At 43.4% G+C, this 24,057-nt stretch overlaps 1 protein-coding gene across 2 annotated transcripts in view; it reads left to right on the forward strand.

The window, feature by feature from the left end:
• NMRK1 (nicotinamide riboside kinase 1) overlaps positions 1 to 24,057 on the forward strand; it is a 785,964-nt gene that overhangs the window by 44,159 nt on the left and 717,748 nt on the right. The window lies entirely within an intron of this gene.

Here is a 24,057-nt window from a genome sequence, read left to right on the forward strand (position 1 = left end):
TTTAAATTTGTGGTTAATACATATAATATATGATTATGAAATCTATTGTGTGCCTACTATGCTGGTGTGGTTGCCATGTGAAGATGGGTAAGAGTCTGTTTTGAATGTTTGTGGGGTATAGCTTCTAAACATTCTTTATTTCGAAGTGTGCGTTTCAAGGTTTTCCATTGCATACCTTTTTGATATGCATGGAACCTCTTTGTGGGGAATGAGATCCCAGATAACTGAATTGTTGGGAGATCTTTTTCTCAGTGGTGTAAATATTCTCCTTTGTTCCTTTACCATCCCTCTCTGTGATGTTACTTCCAGACCAACTTGTGCTCTTCTAAGTAAGGCAGTGCAGAGTAAAGTAGATTTTGGTAATAAGTAGCAGAAAAAATTTGATGTTATGTGATCCTATCTCGCCTACATTCTGACTGATGGGTTCGGAGCCGATCCCTCGGCTCCGACTCGGCACGCTTTTGCCAAAGAGCGAAGTCTCTAATTGGCTGAGCTTACTATATCCCAGGATGCACCACTACCAGTCCCCCAGATCTCGTTTGCCGCTAACCTGCGAAGACGTGGTCTCGAGCTGGCTGAGCTGAGTAGTTATTTTAACTAACTTTTTCTGTCAGTTTTTTGCTGTTTTTGTATTAAAAAGCTGTTTTAACAGCTATTCTTCACATTGTGTGTGTTTGGATTTGTTAAAGACATCTTAGAGATCCTCAAACAACGAGGCGGCTGGATATCCAAACCCCCCTCTGCTGATGAGTCAGTGCTCCTCAAGGCCTTTGGGGCTCAGCCCTCCGCCTCCTGGGTGTCTCCGCCCTTCGACGAGCTTCTGGATTTAGTTTGTCGAAGGGCGTGGGAACATCCAGATACCGTGGAACCAGTCCCTTCTCGTCCAAATAAATTTTTGTCCGCTCCCCCCGAGAAGGAGTTCCTCACTAAAGGTGTGGCTGTAGATGCCATGGTGGTGGCATCTGCTACACAACAGGACGTGGCAGAGGCTTCAACGTCCGTCCATCCTCCTAATAAGGAGTCTAGGAGTATGGACAGGTACGGGAAGCGCACCCTGACTTCAGCGGCCTTTACTTTAAGGTCTCTGAATTATTTGGCACATTTTACCAGGCTTCAGAGGGATCTGGTCAAGGAGTTGTCAGATTCCTCTCGGTAACCTACCTGAGCAGCTAGCCCAGTCGGTTAGCTCTCAGTTGGCTATCCTTACGCCAATTTCTAACTCGTCCATGAGGCTCATTTCCTATGCGGCCGAAGGGGCAGGTAGAGCGGCAGGCACAGGTGTGGCTCTACGGAGACAAGCCTGGCTCCGCTTGTGTCAGTTTCGGAGGCCTTCAAGTCTTCCTTCACGACGCTCCCTTTGATGGGTCCTCCTTGTTTGGACCCAAGGTTAAAGACACCCTTACCCGCTGTGAGCAAGAGGGAAAAACTTTATCTGCCGTAGGTGCCCGTTATTCCACTCCCTTCGGCCTTACCCCAAGGCTAAAGGAGGGGGAAATGTGGTTCCAAGTCTCGTAAGTTTTTCTCCCAACAGCAGGAAGATTCCCTTCCAGAGGCAGAGGACGGGAAATTTTTCAGGGAGACGCCGTCCCAGAGGCGGCAGAGGGCCCGCAATTCTGGAGACCGCGAGTCCTTTCGTGACTCTTCAGCCTCCCACACGCCATGAGGGATTGCCCGGCTGTGCTGCTCGAGCCAGTCGGGTGTCGTTTTGCCAAGCACCTAAAAGCCTGGGAGTCAATCACTCAGGACAGATGGGTGCTTCGGATCATTGCCGGAGGTTACACCATCCCATTCACATACTCACCCCCACCGTCCAAAAGAATCCCGGACCCACCACCCAGTCAAAGGGAAATGGCAGCCGCAGAAGCTTTAAAGCTGCTAGGAAAAGGAGTCATCCAACCGGTCCCCACAGACCAGATCGGATCAGGAAATTACTCCAGGTTCTTTTTAGTGCCAAAAAAGACAGGAGACCTGAGACCAATATTGGATCTCAGCAGACTGAACCAATCCGTCACGAAATCCAAATTCCGAATGGTCATGTTACAATCCATTCTCCCATTGTTGGAGAAGGATGTTTGGATGTGCTCCATAGACCTCAAGGACGCTTATTATCACATACCGATACATCAGGCGTCCAGGAGGTATCTGCGCTTCAGCCTGGGAGTCAGTCATTACCAATTTTGCGCTCTGCCCTTTGGTCTCACCACAGCCCCCAGGGTGTTCACCAAGTGTTTGGCAGTAGTGACGGCTCACCTGGGAAGTCTTGGATTCCAAGTGTTTCCCTATCTGGACGACTGGCTCCTGACTGCCACCACCAGGCATCTACTAATGGACAACCTCAAAGCCACCATCTCCTGGGTATTACCCTGGGGATTACATTCAATTGGTCAAAGTCTGTCTTGCTGCCCTCTCAACGCATAAGGTTCATAGGAGCAGAGATAGACTCAAGATTGATGGGCGTCTTTCTTCCTGCCGAAAGGATCCAAACTTTACAGGGCCAAGTTCAAGCTCTGATCTCGAGATCCAAAGCCCCAGCCAGGATGGTTCTACAAGTTTTAGGCTCAATGTCTGCCACGGTTCTTTTAGTTCCTCTGGCAAGATTGCACATGAGGATTCTTCAGTGGCTATTGTCAACTCAATGGTCCTTTCAGGATCTTCCCTCAATCATCACATCATGATTACGGAAATATGCAAACGGGACCTTCGCTGGTGGCTTCAGACATCCAATTTGAATCAAGGAAGCCCTTTGTTTTCCCTCTCCAGTGGTTACCCTGGCGACAGATGCCTCCCAGATAGGGTGGGGGGGGGCATTGTCTGGGCAGGCTAGTTCAGGGCTCCTGGCTTCCAGACGAAGCTCTTCTCCACATCAACGTGTTGGAGATGAGGGCTGTACTTCTATCCCTACAGGCCTTACACAAGTTTCTTCCTCAGGGCATCATCGCCATCCACACAGACAACATGTCGGTGGTCTGGTATCTGAACAAACAAGGAGGGACCAGATCGTACCCCCTTTGCAGAGAGGCCATGAGAGTGTGGGAATGGGCTGTAGCTACCAACCGCTTCTTGGTAGCGACCCACATCCCGAAGGTCAAATATATTGGCAGACAAATTGAGCAGGACAATTCTCTCTCCTCACGAGTGGTCTCTAAACCAAACTGTAGCAGCTCAGGTTTTCAGGAGATGGGGGACGCTGTGCTGCGACCTATTTGCAACTCCACTAAACACCAAGTGCCAAAGGTTCTTCTCCTTGATCCCACATCAGGGAGTACCAGCTATGGATGCTCTAGCACAACCTTGGCCAACAGGGCTACTTTATGCCTTTCCTCCGATTCCACTTCTCCAAAGTCATTCAAAAGCTTCTCAATTGGGGTCCGTAATGATACTGATTGCCCCATACTGGCCTCGTCAGGTATGGTTTCCTTACCTGAAGAAGCATGCGGTGGACGATCCGTGGACTTTAGACCTAATTCCGGACCTGCTAATTCATCAGTCGGGACATCAGCATCAGTCCCTTCGATCTTTGAAATTGACAGCTTGGCTCCTCCCCTTCCGACTTTAGTCAGAAGGCACACACTAGACCCGGAAGTTGTTCACATTTTATCTTCGGCCCACAAACCCACCACTAACAAATTGTACCTCAGTAAGTGGAAGAGGTTTGCTATCTGGGCTCAACTCAAGGGCTTAGACACTATCACTGCTCCTGTCCCAGAGGTTTTGAAATTCTTAACATCCCTGTTTAATCAAGGATCTTCTGTCTCTACTATTAAAGTCCAACTAGCGGCTATCTCTAAATTCCACGAATCCATGGATCCTCCGTTGATGAGCAGCAGACTATGCAAAACTTTCATTAAAGGTGCGGCCTATTAAGACCCCAATTTTTCATCCTGCCTCCGTGATCTTGATTTGGTGCTTCACGCATTAACATCTTCCCCTTTCGAACCGGCTGCTACATGTGAGTTAAAATATCTGTCTTGGAAAACTGCCTTCTTAGTTGCAATTACTTCTGCAAGAAGAGTTTCAGAGCTTCAAGCCCTGTCTATTAAGCCACCGTACTTGATTTTCCACAAGGATAGAGTATCACTTAGGCCTAATCCATCCTTTGTCCCAAAGGTCTGTTCTAGTTTCTGTCTCCAACAATCTCTAGAGCTACCAGTTTTCTTCCCAAAATTCTCCAATGAAGCAGAATACACTCTCCATAAATTGGATGTTCACAGGCAATTACGCTTTTATTTAGACAGGACTCAGCAACTTCGTAAGTCAGACCAGTTGTTTGTGTCCTTCTCAGATAATAAATTGGGACAAACCATCACAAAAGCTACTATCTCCAAATGGATCAGAGATTGCATAACTCAGGCTTATTCTTCTTCGAATAAGCAACTTACAACATCTATCAAAGCTCATTCTACCAGAGCTATGGCTACTTCTATAGCTTTTCATTCCAAGCTCGCTATATCGGAAATTTGTGCTGCGGCTACTTGGTCCAATCCGCACACTTTCATTTCCCACTACAAATTGGATGTGGCATCTAAAGGACGAGCATCATTTGGTTCCACGGTACTCAGGAGTGTTTTCCAGTGAGCCACCCAGGATTTAGGTGCTAGGGACGCTGTCCCATCAGTCAGAATGTAGGCGAGATAGGATCACATAACATCTTTTAGTTATGTACTCACCATAACTTCAGATGTTTGGGATCCATCTCGTCCACTCTCCTAAAACCCACCCTCCTTCCGCCTGCCTTGGAGATCAGAAGAGATTGAACGGTTTTGAGTTTTACTGTTTATCTTGTTTCATCTGACGATGTTATATAAGCAGGGCGTGCATGTGTGCATGTATGCGGACAAACTAGATCTGGGGGACTGGTAGTGGTGCATCCTGGGATATAGTAAGCTCAGCCAATTAGAGACTTCGCTCTTTGGCATAAGCGTGCCGAGTCGGAGCCGAGGGATCGGCTCCGAACCCATCAGTCAGAATGTAGGCGAGATGGATCCCAAACATCTGAAGTTATGGTGAGTACATAACTAAAAGATTTCAGACTTCAAAGTAGCCAGATCTACCCCCACGATATTTCTGATGTATGCACTACCTGGGAGGAACCTGCAATAAAAGACTGATGATCTCTGTATGCTCCCACATAAACATCTTAATCCAGCTATACGGCACAAGCACAGATTGATTATTTAGGAATACCTCACAGTCCTTCATGCTTCTGCTTTTTCTTTGGCCTCCACTGGGAAACAGTGCATTAGCTGGTGGGTTTGACTCCCTTCCTCATAAGATATATGAGCTTGCATTGATTTGTTCACTCACTCCACCCCTTCCTGGATGATCCATTAGCCATCTGTCCCTTCAGTCCTGGGACATCTGGGCCATAGTCAATGCTTTGTCCCTCTGTGCCATGGAGCTGGCTGTAAGTTGAGGACAGTTTTGATTCAGAAAATGTTAGCTTGCTTTCAGGGTCTGTAAAGACCTGCAAGGCTGAGAGTTCTCGAGGATTCTTGGATATTTATTTACCAGCATTTTCCTGATACAGGATGAAAGGCTGTACACGAGGAGGTTTCATTTGTAGTCCAGGAATTTGTAGGATCCAGTGTGATATCAGTTGAACAGGTCTTTCCTTCTGATTCTTCCTTTGATCATGGGGCTTTAGTAGTAGATTACTGCATTTCATACAAAGTTGGTCAAACATTTTAGAAATGCTTTCTGTTCCAGTGTTGACAGTGGCTGCACTGACCAGGATCGGGAGCTAATGTGGAGTCTTTTCTGTACACAAATGTTCTCTGGAACATGCAGCACTTCCATAGACCTCAAGATGTTAGCATTATCTGTGGCATCTAGAGATTTCTTGAAAGTTGTAATATTTAAGGGAGTCTTTAGATAGTTTAGGTAGTTTCAGACAACATCTAGGTAGTGTGATACAGGAACAGACAAGGAAACCAGAGTTCTTAACACTTTTGCATGACAGCGTTGCCCCTGTTAATCCAAGACACAGAAACAATACCAAAAATCCAAAAACGACCATTGAAACCTTGACACACAAACACCGATTTATTGAAGTAAAGCACTTTTCGTCTCCACAGTAGTAGACTTCCTCAGACAAATGACGTAAAAGTTTCCTTCATTTAAATACAAGTCAGCTGGCTCTAATTAAAAACATTAAGCCTATCAGCATACTCTTTTGCATGACATCACTGAATACAAATCTATGTACAAATCTATACACAAAAAGAAACAGTCCGCTGTCATCTTTCTTTTAAAATAAATAAATAATTTCACTTATAAATTTGATGCAAGTTATAAAAGTGTGTATGTGTAACTAAACTACATAAATTGTTGTGTTTGGGGAAGAATATGTTTAAATATATTTAAATTTAAATTTTAATGTTCTCCTAATGTATTAAGCTTTTCAGCTTCAAAGTACACACGGTTTAAGTTACTTCATTTAAACCTGGAGGGGTGTAAGAATTCAGTCGGAGTTGCCAGAGAAGCTCCTGCTTCTCTAACAATAAATGTTGGGGGCCTCCTTTTATACTGGCATGAACTTGACCTATCACTTTGAAAAGAAAGTGATGTGTGGGGTTCTCGATGCAATGCCTAGCTAATGCATTTGTTGAAGTATTTTTCCGAATATGGTAAGTGTGCTCGTATATTCTTTCCCTTAATCTCCTGTCAGTTTTTCCCACATAAAAAGCTGGGCAGGCCTGACAGGCTGCTAGGTAAACCACAGATCTGGAATTACAACTGTATCTACCTTTTACTTCGAATCTACTGGTACCTATCTTCAATTTATTTCATGTTGCTATGGATTTGCAATAATTGCAACTTTGTCATTTATAGGTACCTTCTATTCTACAAAATGACTTGCGGTCCATTTCTAAAATGTTCTTTAGATTCCTACCTTTTCTGTAAACAAGTTGTTCACCATTCCCTAATTTCTCATGGACTTCTTGTTCTGTCACAAACAGATTCCAATTTCTCCTTAAAATACCTTCAATTTCCTTAGCCTCTAGACAAAATGGAGTAATAAAACTAATACTTGGTTTCATCGATGATCGATGATGACTCTACTTTCTGACTGGTAACTCGGTGCTAAATTGTTAGATGGTATCACATCATTAATCTCCTCTACTGGGTGTACAGGGTGGGCAGACATTAGAATTGGTTTATAAAACCCTGTTTTCCTTTTATACTGCTCTTCATTTAAAAGGTCAAGGACTAAACTGTATGGGTAACACCAACTCAAAAACATTTGTTTTAGTGTTTCACATTCATCTAGAAAAGCACAGTCCTCTGTAACCATCCATGCTGCCCGGACAAACTGGCCTTTCAGCACTGATCTCTTCTGGTGAAACAGATGGAACTCAAAAAATGTAATATGGTATTGGAGTACATTGGTTTACGATGTATTCTGGCCTCAAACCTTTTCTCCTCAGTATTTTTCTTTAACTCTACATCAAGGTAGGTTATAATGTTGTCATGATAAGTATGTGTAAAATTGAAGAACCTAGGACTATTATTTAGGTAGTCTAAAAAGTTCTGGGCTTCGTGTTCAGTGCCCTTGAACAGAATAAAAATGTCATCCAAAAACCTTGTATACATCATTCTTCTTTCAGACCATTCTTCATTCATAAAAATGGTCCTGTGTTCCCAGTTCGCTAGGACTAGGTTGGCATAGCTCCCCCCACATGGCGAACCCATTGCAACACCCACCAACTGTTTGTATATTTCATTATCAAACATTACAAAGTTGTTATTCAAGATGATATCCATCATTTCCTGAAATAACCTAACTTCTGTGTTGCTTGCACTATGGAATAGCAATCTGTCCACTAACCATTCTATTCCTTCTTCATGTGGAATGGAAAAATATAAGTCCATAACATCAGTTGTCAGGAACCTTACATCTTCTTGCTACTTGAGTTTGTTTATAGCTGTCAAAAAGGACCAAGAGTCTTTACAGACTTGCTTTTCTTTGATGACATACTTCTTCAAAATTAAATCCATATATTTGGCATAAGCGTAGGTAATAGAACCCCTAGCATTTACCAATGCCTTCATTGGTGGATTAAGTTGGTCTTTATGTACTTTAGGTAAACCAAATCAAGTCGGGGTTTTTGGACTTAAGCTGTTAAAATAATTAAAGGTGTCTGTGTCAGTCAAGCTTTCAATGAACAAATCATTGAAAAAGTTATGAATCATTTTGTATGCTCCATTCGTTTCATTAATGCTTGATTTACCATATGTATTACTGCCCAACACAGTCTCCATCCTTGACTTATAGTCATCAGTATCCATGACAACCAGCCCACCTCCTTTATCTGGTTTGAGTACACGTACAGGCAAATCTTTAATTGAATTTAAGGCTTCAATTCCTTTTTCATCAAGGTTGTTCGACTTCACTTTTCTGTTGTTTCTCTGTAGGTGCCTCAAATCGACCTCGCACAGATGTTCGAATAAAGTTAATAAAGGGTGCATTGATGGGTTAAATGAACTAGATACCCTTAATTTGTCATTCATTTAAACGCTCTTGCCAAAAAGTAAAGAAAGGTTCAACTTTCGAGTGTATAGTTTAAGGTCAATTAAAGTATCTGGTAATCTGAAGTGGTGGTCAGGTACAAAATTCAAGCCCCTACTAAAGATTTCACATAGTTCAGGGTCTAGATCAAAGTTTGAAAAGTTGTAAATTTTAAAATCTCCACTTACGTTGAGTAAAACAGTAGGTTTTGCTGTTACCTGATTAATTTGTTCTCTTCCTTCCTGGCCCCCTTCCCCCTCATGTTGTATTTGGGTCTGTGGTTCTGGCCGTTGTTGGAAAAAAGTTTGTTCCTGTGAAAAGTTGTTGTCTTGTACCCTATTCTCAACGCTGTTCTCCCGACTGTGGGGTGAATGATTGACATCTTCTGACCCTTCTACCCAGTTATTCACTCTTTGTCGAACATCTGGTTGTAACGTATATGTATCAGAGAAATGACACCCTCTATCCTGCCTACAAGCTGAGGTTCTTGGTAAACCAGTGAACTTCCTAGCTTGTGATGGTGGTGGTTTAGGGTAGGCTACACCATTTTTGTAGTCATTGATGTCTCTTCTAAGTTTCTTCACTTTAATTTTGACATTTTTAGCTATCTGTTGTTCGATAGAGGTAAAAACTCTTTTATATTCAAATTGGTACCTTAAAAAGTTGTTGTGTGCTCTAATTTCCAGGTTTAAGTTAGAGATATCATTAGTTAAATTATCAGTGGTAAACTTATAATGTTTACTCATTCATTCCATTAATTTAAAGCCATGTTTTTTGAATAAATCTATTAAGTCAAAGAAGTCATTTCAGACTGTGTTGCCGATTCAGCTGCTCTATTCTGTCGGCTAGTTGCAAGTGCACTCTCCTGCCGGTTAGTTACAAAAGCAGTTTGTGTAATTAAATCCATACGTGCTGACGGCAAATCCAATCTCTCACTGAGAGAAAAAATAAGAGATGCCAAGTTGTTAGTTTCTCCGCTGGTGGACAGTGGAATAGAAGTAGAATCCAACGGTGATTCTAAAGTGTTGCTCGAGCTGCCAGTAGCCATACGCAAACAAACCAAGTAATCCAAGACACAGAAACAATACCAAAAATCCAAAAAACGACCACTGGAACCACGACACTTATACAAACACCGATTTATTGAAGTAAAGCGCTTTTCGTCTCCACGATAGTAGACTTCCTCAGACAAATGACCTAAAAGTTTCCTTCATTAAAATACAAGTCAGCTGGCTCTAATTAAAAACATTAAGCCTATCAACATACTCTTTTGCATGACATCACTGAATACAAATCTATGTACAAATCTATACACAAAATTAAAGAAACAGTCTGCTGTCATCTTTCTTTTAAAGTAAATAAATAATTTCACTTATAAATTTGATGCAAGTTATAAAAGTATGTATGTGTAACTAAACTACATAAATTGTTGTGTTTGGGGAACAATATGTTTAAATATATTTAAATTTAAATTTTAATGTTTTCCTAACGTATTAAGCTTTTCAGCTTCAAAATACACACGATTGAAGTTACTTCATTTAAACCTGGAGGGGTGTAAGAATTCAGTCGGAGTTGCCAGAGAAGCTCCTGCTTCTCTAACAGTAAATGTTGGGGGCCTCCTTTTATACTGGCAGGAACTTGACCTATCACTTTGAAAAGAACACTTTAGAATCACTGTTGGATTCTACTTCTATTCCACTGTCCAACAGCGGAGAAACTAACAACTTGGCATCTCTTATTTTTTCTCTCAATGAGAGATTAGATTCGCTGTCATCACGTATGGATTTAATTACACAAACTGCTTTTGTAACTAACCGGCAGGAGAGTGCACTTGCAACTAGCTGACAGAATAGAGCAGCTGAATCGGCAACACATTCTGAAATAAGGCAGCCGTTAAACAGTAACGGAACTTTGAGAGCTGATCAAGATATAACTGGAGGGGTTCTCAGTATTGGAAGTCGAACATCGGGTAGCAGTTTAAATGCCCTTTCTTCGGATGTCATAGGACTTCCTGATGTCACTTCATGGTTAAGTGAACAACCAGCCTTGCATGGCAATTTACAGAACAACGTAAGGGAGCCATTGTCAGAAGGAAATAGACCGCTTGTTGCCTTACTAAAAGATTTGGACCAAAAATCCTTAAAAGCAAAGAAGTTACAACTAGAAATTCGGTACTTTGAAGAATGTAAAAAGGAAGGGATTGTACCGAAGGGACTTTGATCTTGGCAATACCCGTTGGGGTTGGAAGCAAGTACACCCTTCTTCTTTGACTTAATAGATTTATTCAACAAACACGGCTTCAAATTAATGGAATTAATGAGTAAACATAAGTTTCCATTGATAATTTAACTAATGATATCTCTAACTTAAACCTGGAATTTAGAGCATGCAACGACTTTTTAAGGTACCAATTTGAATATAAAAGAGTTTTTACCTCTATCGAACAACAGATAGCTAAAAATGCCAAAATTAAAGTGAAGAAACTTAGAAGAGACATCAATGACTACAAAAATGGTGTAGCCTACCCTAAACCACCACCATCACAAGCTAGAAAGTTTACTGGTTTACCAGGAACCTCAGCTTGTAGGCAGGATAGAGGGTGTCATTTGTCTGATACATCTTCGCTACAACCAGATGTTCAGCAAAGAGTGAATAACTGGGTAGAAAGGTCAGAAGATGTCAATCATTCACCCCTCAATCAGGGGAACTGCATTGAGAACAGGGTACAAGATAACAACTTTTCACAAGAACAAACTTCTTTTTCCAACAACGGCCAGAACCACAGACCCAAATACAACACGAGGGGGAAGGGGGGCCAGGAAGGAAGAGAACAAATTAATCAGGTAACAGCAAAACCTACTGTTTTACTCAAGGCAAGTGGTGATTTTAAAATTTACAACTTTTCAAACTTTAATCTAGACCCTGAACTATGTGAAATCTTTAGTAGGGGCTTGAATTTTGTGCCTGACTACCACTTCAGATTACCAGATACTTTAATTGACCTTAAACTATACACTCGAAAGTTGAACCTTTCTTTACTTTTTGGCAAGAGCGTTCAAATGAATGACAAATTAAGGTTATCTAGTACATTTAACCCACCAATGCACCCTTTATTAACTTTATTTGAACATCTGTGCGAGGTCAATTTGAGGCACCTACAGAGAAACAACAGAAAAGTGAAGTCGAACAACCTTGATGAAAAAGGAATTGAAGCCTTAAATTCAATTAAAGATTTGCCTGTACATGTACTCAAACCAGATAAAGGAGGTGGGCTGGTTGTCATGGATACTGATGACTATAAGTCAAGGATGCAGACTGTGTTGGACAGTAATACATATGGTAAATCAAGCATTAATGAAATGAATGGAGCATACAAAAGGATTCATAACTTTTTCAATGATTTGTTCATTGAAAGCTTGATTGACATAGAGACCTTTAATTATTTGACCAGCTTAAGTCCAAAACCCCGACTTTATTTGGTTTACCTAAAGTACATAAAGACCAACTTAATCCACCAATGAGGGCATTGGTAAATGCTAGGGGTTCTATTACATACGCTTGTGCCAGATATGTGGCTTCCATTTTGAAGAAGTATGTGATCAAAGAAAAGCAAGTCTGTAAAGACTCTTGGTCCTTTTTGACAGCTATAAATGAACTTGAGTACCAAGAAGACGTAAGGTTCCTAACAATTGATGTTTTGGACTTATATTTTTCCATTCCACATGAAGAAGAAATAGAATGGGTAGTGGACAGATTGCTATTCCATAGTGCAAGCAACACAGAAGTTAGGTTATTTCAGGAAATGATGGATATCATCTTGAATAACAACTGTAATGTTTGATAATGAAATATACAAACAGTTGGTGGGTGTTGCAATGGGTTCGCCATGTGGGGGGAGCTATGCAACCTAGTCCTAGCGAACTGGGAACACAGGACCATTTTTATGAAAGAAGAATGGTCTGAAAGAACAATGATGTATACGAGGTTTTTGGATGACATTTTTATTCTGTTCAAGGGCACTGAACACGAAGCCCAGAACTTCTTAGACTACCTAAATAATAGTACTAGGATGTTATGTGATCCTACCTCGCCTACATTCTGTACTGATGGGTTCGGAGCCGATCCTCGGCTCCGACTCGGCACGCTATACTATAGAGCGAAGTCTCTAATTGGCTGAGCTATTCTGCATCCCAGGATGCACCACCACTACTCCCCCAGATCTCGATTGCCGCTTGACAGCAATAGATGTGGTCTCGACTTGGCTGAGCTAGGTACTCTTTACTGACAAATTTTCTGTCAGAATTTTGCTAATTTTTCAACCAAAAGCTGTTTTAACAGCTACTAAATGCTTTTTGAGGAGTTTGTGTGAGTTTGAAGTTTGTGTGGATTTGTTGTTAGCGTTAGGTTCCCGCTTAAATCAGTAGGGATTTCCTCACGCTCTATTTCAGACATTTTTAGAGCCTTTTTTGCTACAAAAATTTTTGTTGTGTGGTATTTGTTCATATACTTGTCAAGGTTCCGTTTTTAGTTAGAGGGGCCTTGCCATCGCGCTCTGCCAGAGCTGTGTTACAGTTTTTCGCCTGTGTGAGTTATTGGCCTGACCTGTTTAAATTAGAGGGATTTGGCATCTCTGTGTGTTCAGTTTACCTTGATTTTTGGTGTGTGTCTTTGTGGTATGTCGAAGGAACATAGGCCTTCGGGCTTTAAAAAATGTACCAAGTGTGGGTACAAGATGTCAATCACGGATGACCACTCTCTATGTGTTTATTGCCTAGGCCCTAAACACCTTCAAGAGTTGTGTAGTGTATGTCACGCTTTTTCTTCTCGTGTCCTCCAAGCGAGGAAAAACAAATTGATATTAAAAGGGCTCATCACCCCTTCTTTTGAAGAGGCTTTATCTTCTTCCCCCTCTCCCTCCAGGAAGAAGAAGTCTTCGGCTCCGACCAGTCCGTCGGAGCCGACAGCAAAGAAATCAAGGCAGGCTTCTCTGTCGGCTCCACGGACTTCGGAGCCGAGGTCGGAACGGTCTGCCTCGATGCCTCCAGCTTCGACTCCTCTGTCTTCGGAGTCGAGTGCTCGAGCATCGAGAGGCGGGTCACCTTCTTCGGCGCCATTGCTTTCGGAGCCGAGAAAGGTCACTCGCTCAGACTCTTCTACCTCGGCGCTGAAGTCCCCGTCGGCTCCAAGGGAAATTGCTGTGCTGATGGAATCTCCCTCGGCGCCGATACTGCTTGAGACTATTCGAAGCCGGTCCCCCAGTCTTTCGGAACCAGCGGAGAAGTCAACCCGGGCCCGATCAGTCTCTTCTCGGTCTTCGAGGATGTCCGATTCGGATATAGACAGGGTGCTTCAAAGGCTGTTCCAGTCTCCAGTTTTCCAAAAGTTAGTCTCGGCTCCAGCCCAGTCGGCTCCGGAGCCGATTGTCCACCCTGTTATATTGGTTCCTCCTCCAACAGCCTCGGCACCGTTGGAGTCGGAGCTGGTGGAGCCAGTGGAGGTTCTCGGGTCGGCTCCGACCCTTACTCCAACCCCGACCTTCGGATCGGAGTTCGGTACACGGACCTCCTCGGTCGGCCCCGGGGGTGACGCTTCGGGTCCGATGCTTTCGGTTCCGAGCCTCCCTCTCGGTGTGTCGGCTGCGGGAGTGCCATCTACTGTTGTGGCCTCGGGGGTCGGACCTTCCCAGGACTCGGGGGGGGGTCCGGCTTTCAGGGCCATGAGGACTGCTTTGGCCAAATCTTCCTTGGCTACCTCCACCATCTTTCCGGCACCTTCCCTTGGCACGGAGACTTGTTCCTTTGTTGTCCCCCTGTCTCAAGACAGCGGAGCCCTGGGGCCTGAGGTCACCCCTATTGGGGATTCCTCCCTTCCTGGGGGTCCATCCGAGGCTTCTTCGGAGGAACCTCCCAGGAAGAGACAGTGTAAGAGGAAGCACGTTGACTCGCCTGATGAGTCTCTCACCTCGGACACCGACCTCGATGATGCGGAGGGGTCCCCCAAGTCGTCCTCGGATGATGTCTCCTTTGTGGACATCTTAGAAATCCTCAAGCAACGAGGCGACTGGCAGTCCAAACCCCCTTCCGCTGAGGAGTCGGTATTCCTCAAGGCCTTCGGGGCTCAGCCTTTCACCTCCTGGGTGTCTCCGCCCTTCAATGAGCTCCTGGATTTGATCTCTCGAAGGGCGTGAAAACACCCGGATTCTGTGGAACCTGTGCCAGCTCGCCCGAATAAATTTCTGTCAGCCCCCCCTGAAAAGGAATTCTTATCTAAAGGTGTGGCCGTAGATGCCCTGGTGGTGGCATCTGCTACCCAGCAAGATGTGGCAGAGGCTTCGACGTCCGTCCATCCTCCTAATAAAGAGTCCAGGAGTATGGATCGGTACGTGAAGCGCACCCTTACTTCAGCAGCCTTTACCTTAAGGTCTCTGAATTACCTTACGCACTTCACCAGACTTCAGAGGGATCTGGTCAAGGAACTTTCAGATACCCTCTCTGGTAACCTACCTGAGCAGTTGGCCCAGACGGTTAGCTCTCAGTTGCCTACTCTATCTTCAATATCAAACTCGTCCATGAGGCTCATTTCATATGCGGCCGAGGGGCCGAGTAGAGCGGCGGGTACAGGTGTTGCTCTACGGAGACAAGCCTGTCTCCGCCTGTGTCATTTTGCGGAGGCCTTCAAGTCTTCCTTTGCCGACGCTCCCTTTGATGGGTCCTCCTTGTTTGGACCCAAGGTAAAGGACACCTTGACCCGCTGTGAACAAGAGGGTAAGACTTTGACTGCCATAGGGGCACGGTTTTCCACTCCCTTCCGGCCTTATCCCAAGGCTAGAAGAGGGGGGAAAATGTGGTTCCGCAAATCTCAGAAGACTTACCCCTCACAGCAGGATGATCCCCCTTCTAGAGGCAGAGGAGGGGGAAATTTTTCAGGAAGACGCCGTCCCAGAGGCGGCAGAGGCCCCCGCAACACTGAAGACCGCGAGTCCTTTCGTGGCTCCTCAACCTTCCAGCATCCCTGAAGGATTGCCCGACTGCGCCGCTCCGGAGCCAGTCGGGGGTCGTTTTTTGAGGCACCTAAAGGCCTGGGAGAATATCACTCAGGACCGATGGGTGCTCCGGATCATTGCCGGAGGTTACAACATCCCCTTTTCTCAGCCCCCCCCACCATCCTGGAAAATCCCGGACCCACCACCCAGTCAACGGGATCTCGCAGCCATCGAAATTTCAAAGCTGCTTCAAAAAGGAGTCATCCAACCGGTCCCCAAAGACCAGACCGGATTAGGGACTTACTCAAGATTCTTTTTGGTGCCAAAAAAGACCGGGGACATGAGGCCCATCTTGGATCTCAGCAAACTCAACCTTTCTGTCAAGAAGTCCAAGTTCCGGATGGTCACCTTACAATCCATTCTCCCGCTGCTGGAGGAAGGTGTTTGGATGTGCTCCATAGATCTCAAGGACACCTATTATCATATCCTGATAGATCAGGCGTCCAGGAGACACTTGCGCTTCAGTCTGGGAGACAGTCATTTCCAGTTCCGCGCACTGCCCTTTGGTCTCACTACAGCCCCCAGGGTGTTCACCAAATGTTTGGCGGTGGTGACTGCTCACCTGAGAAGTCTAGGATTCCAGGTGTTTCCATACCTAGACGACTGGCTCCTAACTGCCTCTTCCAGGCGTCTACTCTTACAGAACCTAGCAGCCACTATATCTCTAGTCAACTCCCTAGGAATCACCTTCAATTGGGAAAAGTCTATGTTGCTGCCATCTCAGCGCATACAATTTATCGGAGTAGAGATAGACTCAAAACAAATGTGGGTCTATCTTCCTACAGAGAGGATAGAAATATTACAATCTCAAGTCCGAGCATTGCTCTTCAAACGCCGAGCCCCAGCCAGGATGGTCCTACAACTGTTGGGTTCCATGTCGGCTACCGTTCTCCTAGTTCCCTTAGCAAGATTGCACATGAGGATTCTCCAGTGGCTCCTGTCAGTCCAGTGGTCGTATCAGGATCTCCCTCTCAGTCACCTCATTATGATCACGGAGACGTGCAAACAGGACCTCCGTTGGTGGCTTCTTTCCTCCAACCTGGATCAGGGGCGACCCTTCGTTTCTCCACCTCCAGTGGCCACTTTGACTACGGACGCCTCCCAGATGGGGTGGGGGGGACATTACCTGGGCAGGTCAGTCCAAGGCAAGTGGCACCCGACGAGAGTTCCTCCACATCAACATACTGGAAATGAGGGCGGTGCTTCTATCGCTACAAGCACTACACAGTTACCTCCCCCAGGGCATGATTGCCATTCAGTCCGACAACATGTCAGTAGTCTGGTACCTGAACAAGCAGGGAGGGACCAGGTCCTACCCCCTTTGCAGAGAGGCCATGAAAGTATGGGATTGGGCTATTGCAACCAACCGTTTCTTGGTAGCAACACACATTCCGGGGAGATCCAATGTGATAGCCGACAGACTGAGCAGAACTATTCTCTCCCCACACGAGTGGTCTCTGAATGACAGAGTGGCAACTCAGATCTTCAGAAGATGGGGAACTCCTTGTTGCGACCTCTTTGCAACTCCTCTCAACACGAAATGTCTTCAGTTCTTCTCTCTCACCCCAGTTCCGGGGGGGAATTCCCAAGGACGCCCTAGTCCAAGCTTGGCCCACCGGCCTACTGTACGCCTTTCCACTGGTTCCCCTTCTTCCCAGGGTGATCCAGAAGGCGATTCACTTGCAGTGCAAGATGATTTTAGTTGCCCCATACTGGCCTCCTCAAGTCTGGCTGCCTTTTCTTCGGAAATACGCACTGGATGGTCCATGGTTCCTGGACCAGGTTCCAGACCTCTTGATCCACCAGTCGGGACAGCTTCATCAGTCCCTTCACTCGTTGAGGTTAACAGCTTGGCGCCTCCACTTCCGACCATAGTCAGGAACCAGGTTTTGGACTCAGAAGTCATACATATCTTGTCCTCGGCCCACAAGAATTCGACTAAAAAAATGTATAACAGCAAATGGAAGAGATTCGCCATTTGGGCCCAACTCCGGGGGTTAGATCCCATTACTGCCCCGGTGTCAGAAGTTTTGAAATTTTTAGCTTCCTTATTCAATCAAGGTTCTTCGGTCTCTACCATTAAGGTTCAATTGGCAGCTATTTCTAATTTTCATGAAAGTATAGACCCACCTTTGATGAGCAATAAGTTGTACAAAGCCTTCATGAAAGGTGCTGGGCTGCTACGACCTCTGATTTCTCATCCCGCTCCACCGTGGGATCTTAATTTCGTATTAGGTGCTTTGACCTCTTCCCCCTTCGAACCGGCAGCAACTTGTGACTTGAAATTTCTTTCTTGGAAGACTGCTTTTTGGGTGGCAATTACATCAGCCAGAAGAGTATCGGAACTTCAAGCCCTATGTGTCAAACCACCGTACCTGGTTTTTCACAAGGATAGAGTATCCCTCAGGCCTAATCCATCCTTTGTTCCCAAGGTTTGTTCTAGTTTTTGTCTTCAACTGTCATTGGAACTCCCAGTTTTCTTCCCAAATTACTCAGACAGAGCGGAATACATCTTCCATTCATTGGATGTTCACAGGCAATTGCGTTTCTACCTAGATAGGACACACCAAACACGGAAAACAGATCAGTTGTTTGTGTCCTTTTCGGACAATAAATTGGGCAAAGCTGTCACGAAGGTCACTATTGCCAAGTGGATCAGAGACTGTATCAGTCATACTTACCTTCTTTCTAATAGAGAGCTTACAACCACTGTGAAAGCTCATTCTACAAGGCTACTTCAACAGCCTTTCATTCCAAGCTTGCCATTAGTGACATTTGTGCTGCGGCTACCTGGTCTTCTCCTCACACCTTCATTTCTCATTACAAATTGGATGTGGCATCTCGGGGGCGAGCTTCCTTCGGTTCCACAGTTCTCAGGAGTGTTTTCCAGTGAGCCACCCAGGAATCAGGTGCTAGGGACGCTGTCCCATCAGTACAGAATGTAGGCGAGATAGGATCACATAACATCTTTTAGTTATGTACTTACCATAACTTTAGATGTTTGGGATCCATCTCGCCTACATTCCTAATAACCCACCCTCCTTCCCCCTGTCTTGGAGATCAGAAGAGACCGGACGGTTCACTTTAGCCGTTTCATCTTGAAACACCTGGCAATGTTATTTCAACTGTCTATGAGTGTGTGCATGTGTGCGGACAAACAAGATCTGGGGAAGTAGTGGTGGTGCATCCTGGGATGTAGAATAGCTCAGCCAATTAGAGACTTCGCTCTATAGTATAGCGTGCCGAGTCGGAGCCGAGGATCGGCTCCGAACCCATCAGTACAGAATGTAGGCGAGATGGATCCCAAACATCTAAAGTTATGGTAAGTACATAACTAAAAGTTCTTCAATTTTACACATACTTATCATGACATCATCATAACCCACACTGATGTGGAGTTAAAGAAAAATACTGAGGAGAAAAGGTTTGAGGCCAGAATACATCGTAAACCAATGTACTCCAATACCATATTACATTTTTTGAGTTCGATCTGTTTCACCAGAAGAGATCAGTGCTGAAAGGCCAGTTTGTCCGGGCAGCACGGATGGTTACAGAGGACTGTGCTTTTCTAGATGAATGTGAAACACTAAAACAAATGTTTTTGAGTCGGTGTTACCCATACAGTTTAGTCCTTGACCTTTTAGATGAAGTGCAATTTAAAAGGAAAACAGGGTTTTATAAACCAATTCTAATGTCTGCCCACCCTGTACACCCAGTAGAAGAGGTTAATGATGTGATACCATCTAACAATTTAGCACCGAGTTACCAGTCAGAAAGTAAAGTCATTATCGATCATCGATGAAACCAAGTATTAGTTTTATTACTCCATTTTGTCTAGAGGCTAAGGAAATTGAAGGTATTTTAAGGAGAAATTGGAATCTGTTTGTGACAGAACAAGAAGTCCATGAGAAATTAGGGAATGGTCCACAACTTGTTTACGGAAAAGGTAGGAATCTAAAAAACATTTTAGAAATGAACCCCAAGTCATTTTGTAGAACAGAAAGTACCTATAAATGTGAAAGTTGCAATTATTGCAAATGCATAGCAACAGGAAATAAATTGGAGAGAGGGACCATTAGATTTGAAGTAAAAGGTAGATATAGTTGTAATTCCAGATCTGTGGTTTACCTAGCAGCCTCTCAGGTCTGCCCAGCTTTTTATGTGGGAAAGACCGACAGGAGATTAAGGGAAAGAATATACGAGCACACTTACCATATTCGGAAAAAGACTTCAACAAATGCATTAGCTAGGCAGTGCATCGAGAACCCCACACATCACTTTCTTTTCAAAGTGATAGGTCAAATTCCTGCCAGTATAAAAGGAGGCCCCCAACATTTATTGTTAGAGAAGCAGGAGCTTCTCTGGCAACTCCGACTGAATTCTTACACCCCTCCAGGTTTAAATGAAGTAACTTCAATCGTGTGTATTTGAAGCTGAAAAGCTTAATATGTTAGGAGAACATTAAAATTTAAATGTAAATATATTTAAACATATTGTTCCCCAAACACAACAATTTATGTAGTTTAGTTACTCATACACACTTTTATAACTTGCATCAGATTTATAAGTGAAATTATTTATTAATTTTAAAAGAAAGATGACAGCGGACTGTTTCTTTAATTTTGTACATAGATTTGTATTCAGTGATGTCATGCAAAAGAGTATGTTGATAGGCTTAATGTTTTTAATTAGAGCCAGCTGACTTGTATTTAAATGAAGGAAACTTTTATGTCATTTGTCTGAGGAAGTCTACTGTTGTGGAGACAAAAAGTACTTTAATTCAATAAATCGGTGTTTGTATAAGTGTCATGGTTCCATGGGTTGTTTTTGGATTTTTAGCATTGCCCCTGTTGACAAACACGTGCTCGGAAAGTGATTACAGATAAGTGGAATGTGTAGGCCAACACCTTAAACCAGTCCATGGTGGTACAGAAGTGTTCACCTTTCTGAAATTAGTTACTGTTGTCCCCAATGCTGACAGTTCTGGTGATGAAGCGTATTGTTTCTAAGTGGCTGGTTGGAGTTATTGCATTTTGTGGTGATGAGTTCAAGAAGCTCCTATAGGGCCCCATAAGGGCCAAGTCCATGAGAATTCCTGCAGGTTTGGCATCATTCTTCAGACAGACTTCATCAATGACATTGGTCATTTGGTCTTTTTTCCATACTTTAACATAACTTTACATGGTAGTTTGTTAGTCTAAACTTAGGAGATGCTTTGTTAAAGAATTTTTTGAGGTAATACTAATTGAGTCTCCACCTATTTGTATACATCAGGCTTGCTACTACACCCAAAGATCGTGTCAGAGACCAAACTGGATAAAGGATATAACACATTTGCACTCAAAACAGTGAATATTTGAATCTTTTCCTGCCACTACAAGGTACCCACCTGCTTTTTCCTTGTGAGAGTTGTGGTTACCTATGTAGTCACAACTTTATTTTTATTTCATTTTTTTTCTGTTAACTATATGTTCTCATTTTGAAAGCATGTATACTTTGGTCTGTGAATGGTTATGCAATATATGCGTATATAGCTTTAAATGCTTAAAATGATCTAGCAAACAGGAATCTGTCTGCCTTGAGATACACATTCTAACTATTCATATCATGAATACTAGGAACACACCCTCAGCGTTTGTGGTATTTATTAATCATTTTGATAAACACCAGTAGACTGTGTGGTATCAGAGTAGAAATGTATCTACAGACGTTAAGAGATACATTTATCTTCAAGAGTTTGGATGTATTTAGGTGAGAGGTACCGTTTTCAGCGGAAATGTAATCCAAGTGCAACTGCCAGGAATCTCTTTGCTTGCATGGAAACTTAGCAGAAAACTAGAAGTTCACATTATTCCACACTGTGAGAAGAATAGTTGAGAAGCCTGGAAAGGTACAATGTCCCATACATTGTTGGGAAAGAAGTCGTAATGATGTTTAATTTTTTTATTGAATTTTTGAAGGAAAGAGAGAGTACAGTGTTAATTAGAGACAAATTCAGTAATTATTGTGAGCCTAGAAACTGTTTGTCATTATAACCTAGCAGCCGGAGGAGTCCATGAGGGATGGATGGGAAAGAGCAGCTGATAAGGGCTTGTCTATCCTGGGTGGAGGGAGGCAGTCTGATATGCACTGCTAACACTTGTGAAAAAGTAATGTGGAGAGCAGTGCATGCACTTAGCTCCACTGAGTATGGTATGGGGAGATAGCCTTCATTTATAGGTACTTACTAGGCTATTGATCCATGAGGATCTTTTGAAGCCTAGTCATACATTCTTAGGAAGTTTTAAGCCCTTACATTTTAATTACAAATAAACCAAAGATGAGCAGCACACTTACAGTTGTCTTTATTCATGAGGGACAAGGGTGAAACCAAGGGTGAATTTGCATTTACCCATCCATTCATCTAGATTATGTTTGAGTAATTTACGAGAAGTATTTTGCTGTTTGTGGAGAGGAAGATAATTGCAAAGAAGTGGTATTCTCTGTGGTACATATCTGTTCCTCCTACAAGTTCTATTTATGTTGCAAAATAGATTTAGATCTCTTGAGTGTTTGTTTATTCCCCCATTGGACTTGTGAATGTGGAGTAGGTCTGATAGAAGTGGCTATTTTGGGGATCTGCAGGCAAGGCAAAGATCATCCCTCAGTAGCCTGTGCGACACCGAGAAGAAGGACAAGGGTTGAAAGCAGTCTGCATAGCTTTTATGGTTTATTCCCTTGATTTTCTTAGTATTGTGAGCATTCTAGTTGTGTCTGATGTTTGGATAGTTACATATCAAAGGGGGCATTATATTCTGTGATCAGCCTGATGAATGTGGAATACAGTGGAATGATCACATCCCTGGACATGGATACCATATCCTTAGTAATAAGATGTAGAATGAAAAAGCACTTTCTTACTATAGTGGTTACATGGTGATCATAGCACAGTTTGTTGTCTACATAGTTTCCCAGGTCCCTAACTTCTGAATCAGTTTTCAGGGGTGTGCTGTTAATGTTATAGTTACAAGGGACTTCTTGCTTGCCAAAGGATATTATTATACATTTCTTAACATTCAGCTTTAGTGTATGGCTTTGTCACCAGCTACTGGTTCGGAAAAGGCTGTCTTGGAGGGTCTTGGTCTCCTCTGGAGAGTTTATGATGGCACCAAGTTTGCACTCATCTGTAAAGTTGGTCAGCCATAAACCCTTAACAGTAGCTTTGACCTTCAAGAAGTAAATGCCAAAGAGGAGTGGCCGAAGGATTAAACCCTGGGGTCCACCACTAGTGACAGGTCTTTTAGAGAAAATAGAACTGCTCGCCCAAATTTACTCAGTTCTGTGTGTAGGCCAGTTTGCTATCCATCAAGTTATATAAGGATTAACATTCAGCTTGTATACTTAATCTATGACGCCAAGAGTGGGATGGTATTGAATGCATTTGCAAGGTCTAGTCTTTTCTTGTGTACTGATTTACCTTCATCTATTGCTTCAGTAACATTCTCAAAGATGTCAGTCAGGTTAAGTAAGCAGGATCTGCCTTTAACAAATCCAGACTGGCTTGGGTTGAGAGTTTGTAGGTTACCAGTGTCCTTCATTATTAATTCCATAATGATTTTTTCCATAAGGTTACAGATAAGGCTGGCTAGAGTTGTATCTACAATTTTTTAGGTCTGTTGATGTCCTACCTTTGTGTAAGAGGCTGACAGTTGCTGTCCTTCTTTCATCTAACACAAAGCCTGTCTGGAGGCTGAAGATGAATAGTCGCAATAGGGTGTCTGACAGGTCGTGTTTCAGGTTGGCCAGTAAGCAGCCCATAGAAGCAGTGTTCTTGGCCTTGGATAGTGTCTTGAGAACATGTTCATGGGAGATTTGTGGGAGCAGTGTAAATGTGAGCATGAGATCTGGGAATGTAGGAGGGGAGAGGGAGGTAAACTAAGAGCTGAATTTGTCTGCTGGTAGATTGGCTATGTTTTCTGTGTTCCAAGTATGTGATACCATTTACTGAGCTCTGCACAGTGCTGGACATTGTTTCAAAGTAGTCTGATTTAGTTAAAGAAGGCTTTAAGATGTGTCCTTTGTCTAGGTGGCAGGTTTTACCTCATAACTGGCTTTGTTTGATTTGATCAGGGTCTGGAGTTCCCTGCTTAGTTTAGCAAGAGTTGTTTTTACATCTTCATGATTAATTTTTACGTGCAGTGAGATTTTTTTCTTTTATTATGTAGTATAGTTATATTTGGGTTCTAACATAGCGTCTATTTTTAAATTTGGCATCGTGTTTACTTTGGAGAGAGAGAGAGAGAGACAGATGCAACTATGCAGCTATTCACATGTGCATAGAATTTGGCAGTAAAGAATTTCTCACAAGCAGTGGAGTCCTCAAGTTGGAAGAGGATGTTGAATTTAACCAGGTCATTGCTCAGTTTCAGTAGATTAGTCTTTGCAAAATCTCTGAATACTGAGTTATTGGAGGATACTTCTTTCTTCAGTCTTATGATGAATTTGATTGATTTTTCTTCCAATTTGA

This window comes from Protopterus annectens, chromosome 2.part0, assembly GCF_019279795.1.
Source record: "Protopterus annectens isolate FY-2018-M chromosome 2.part0, PAN1.0, whole genome shotgun sequence".
Lineage (NCBI taxonomy): Eukaryota > Metazoa > Chordata > Ceratodontiformes > Protopteridae > Protopterus > Protopterus annectens.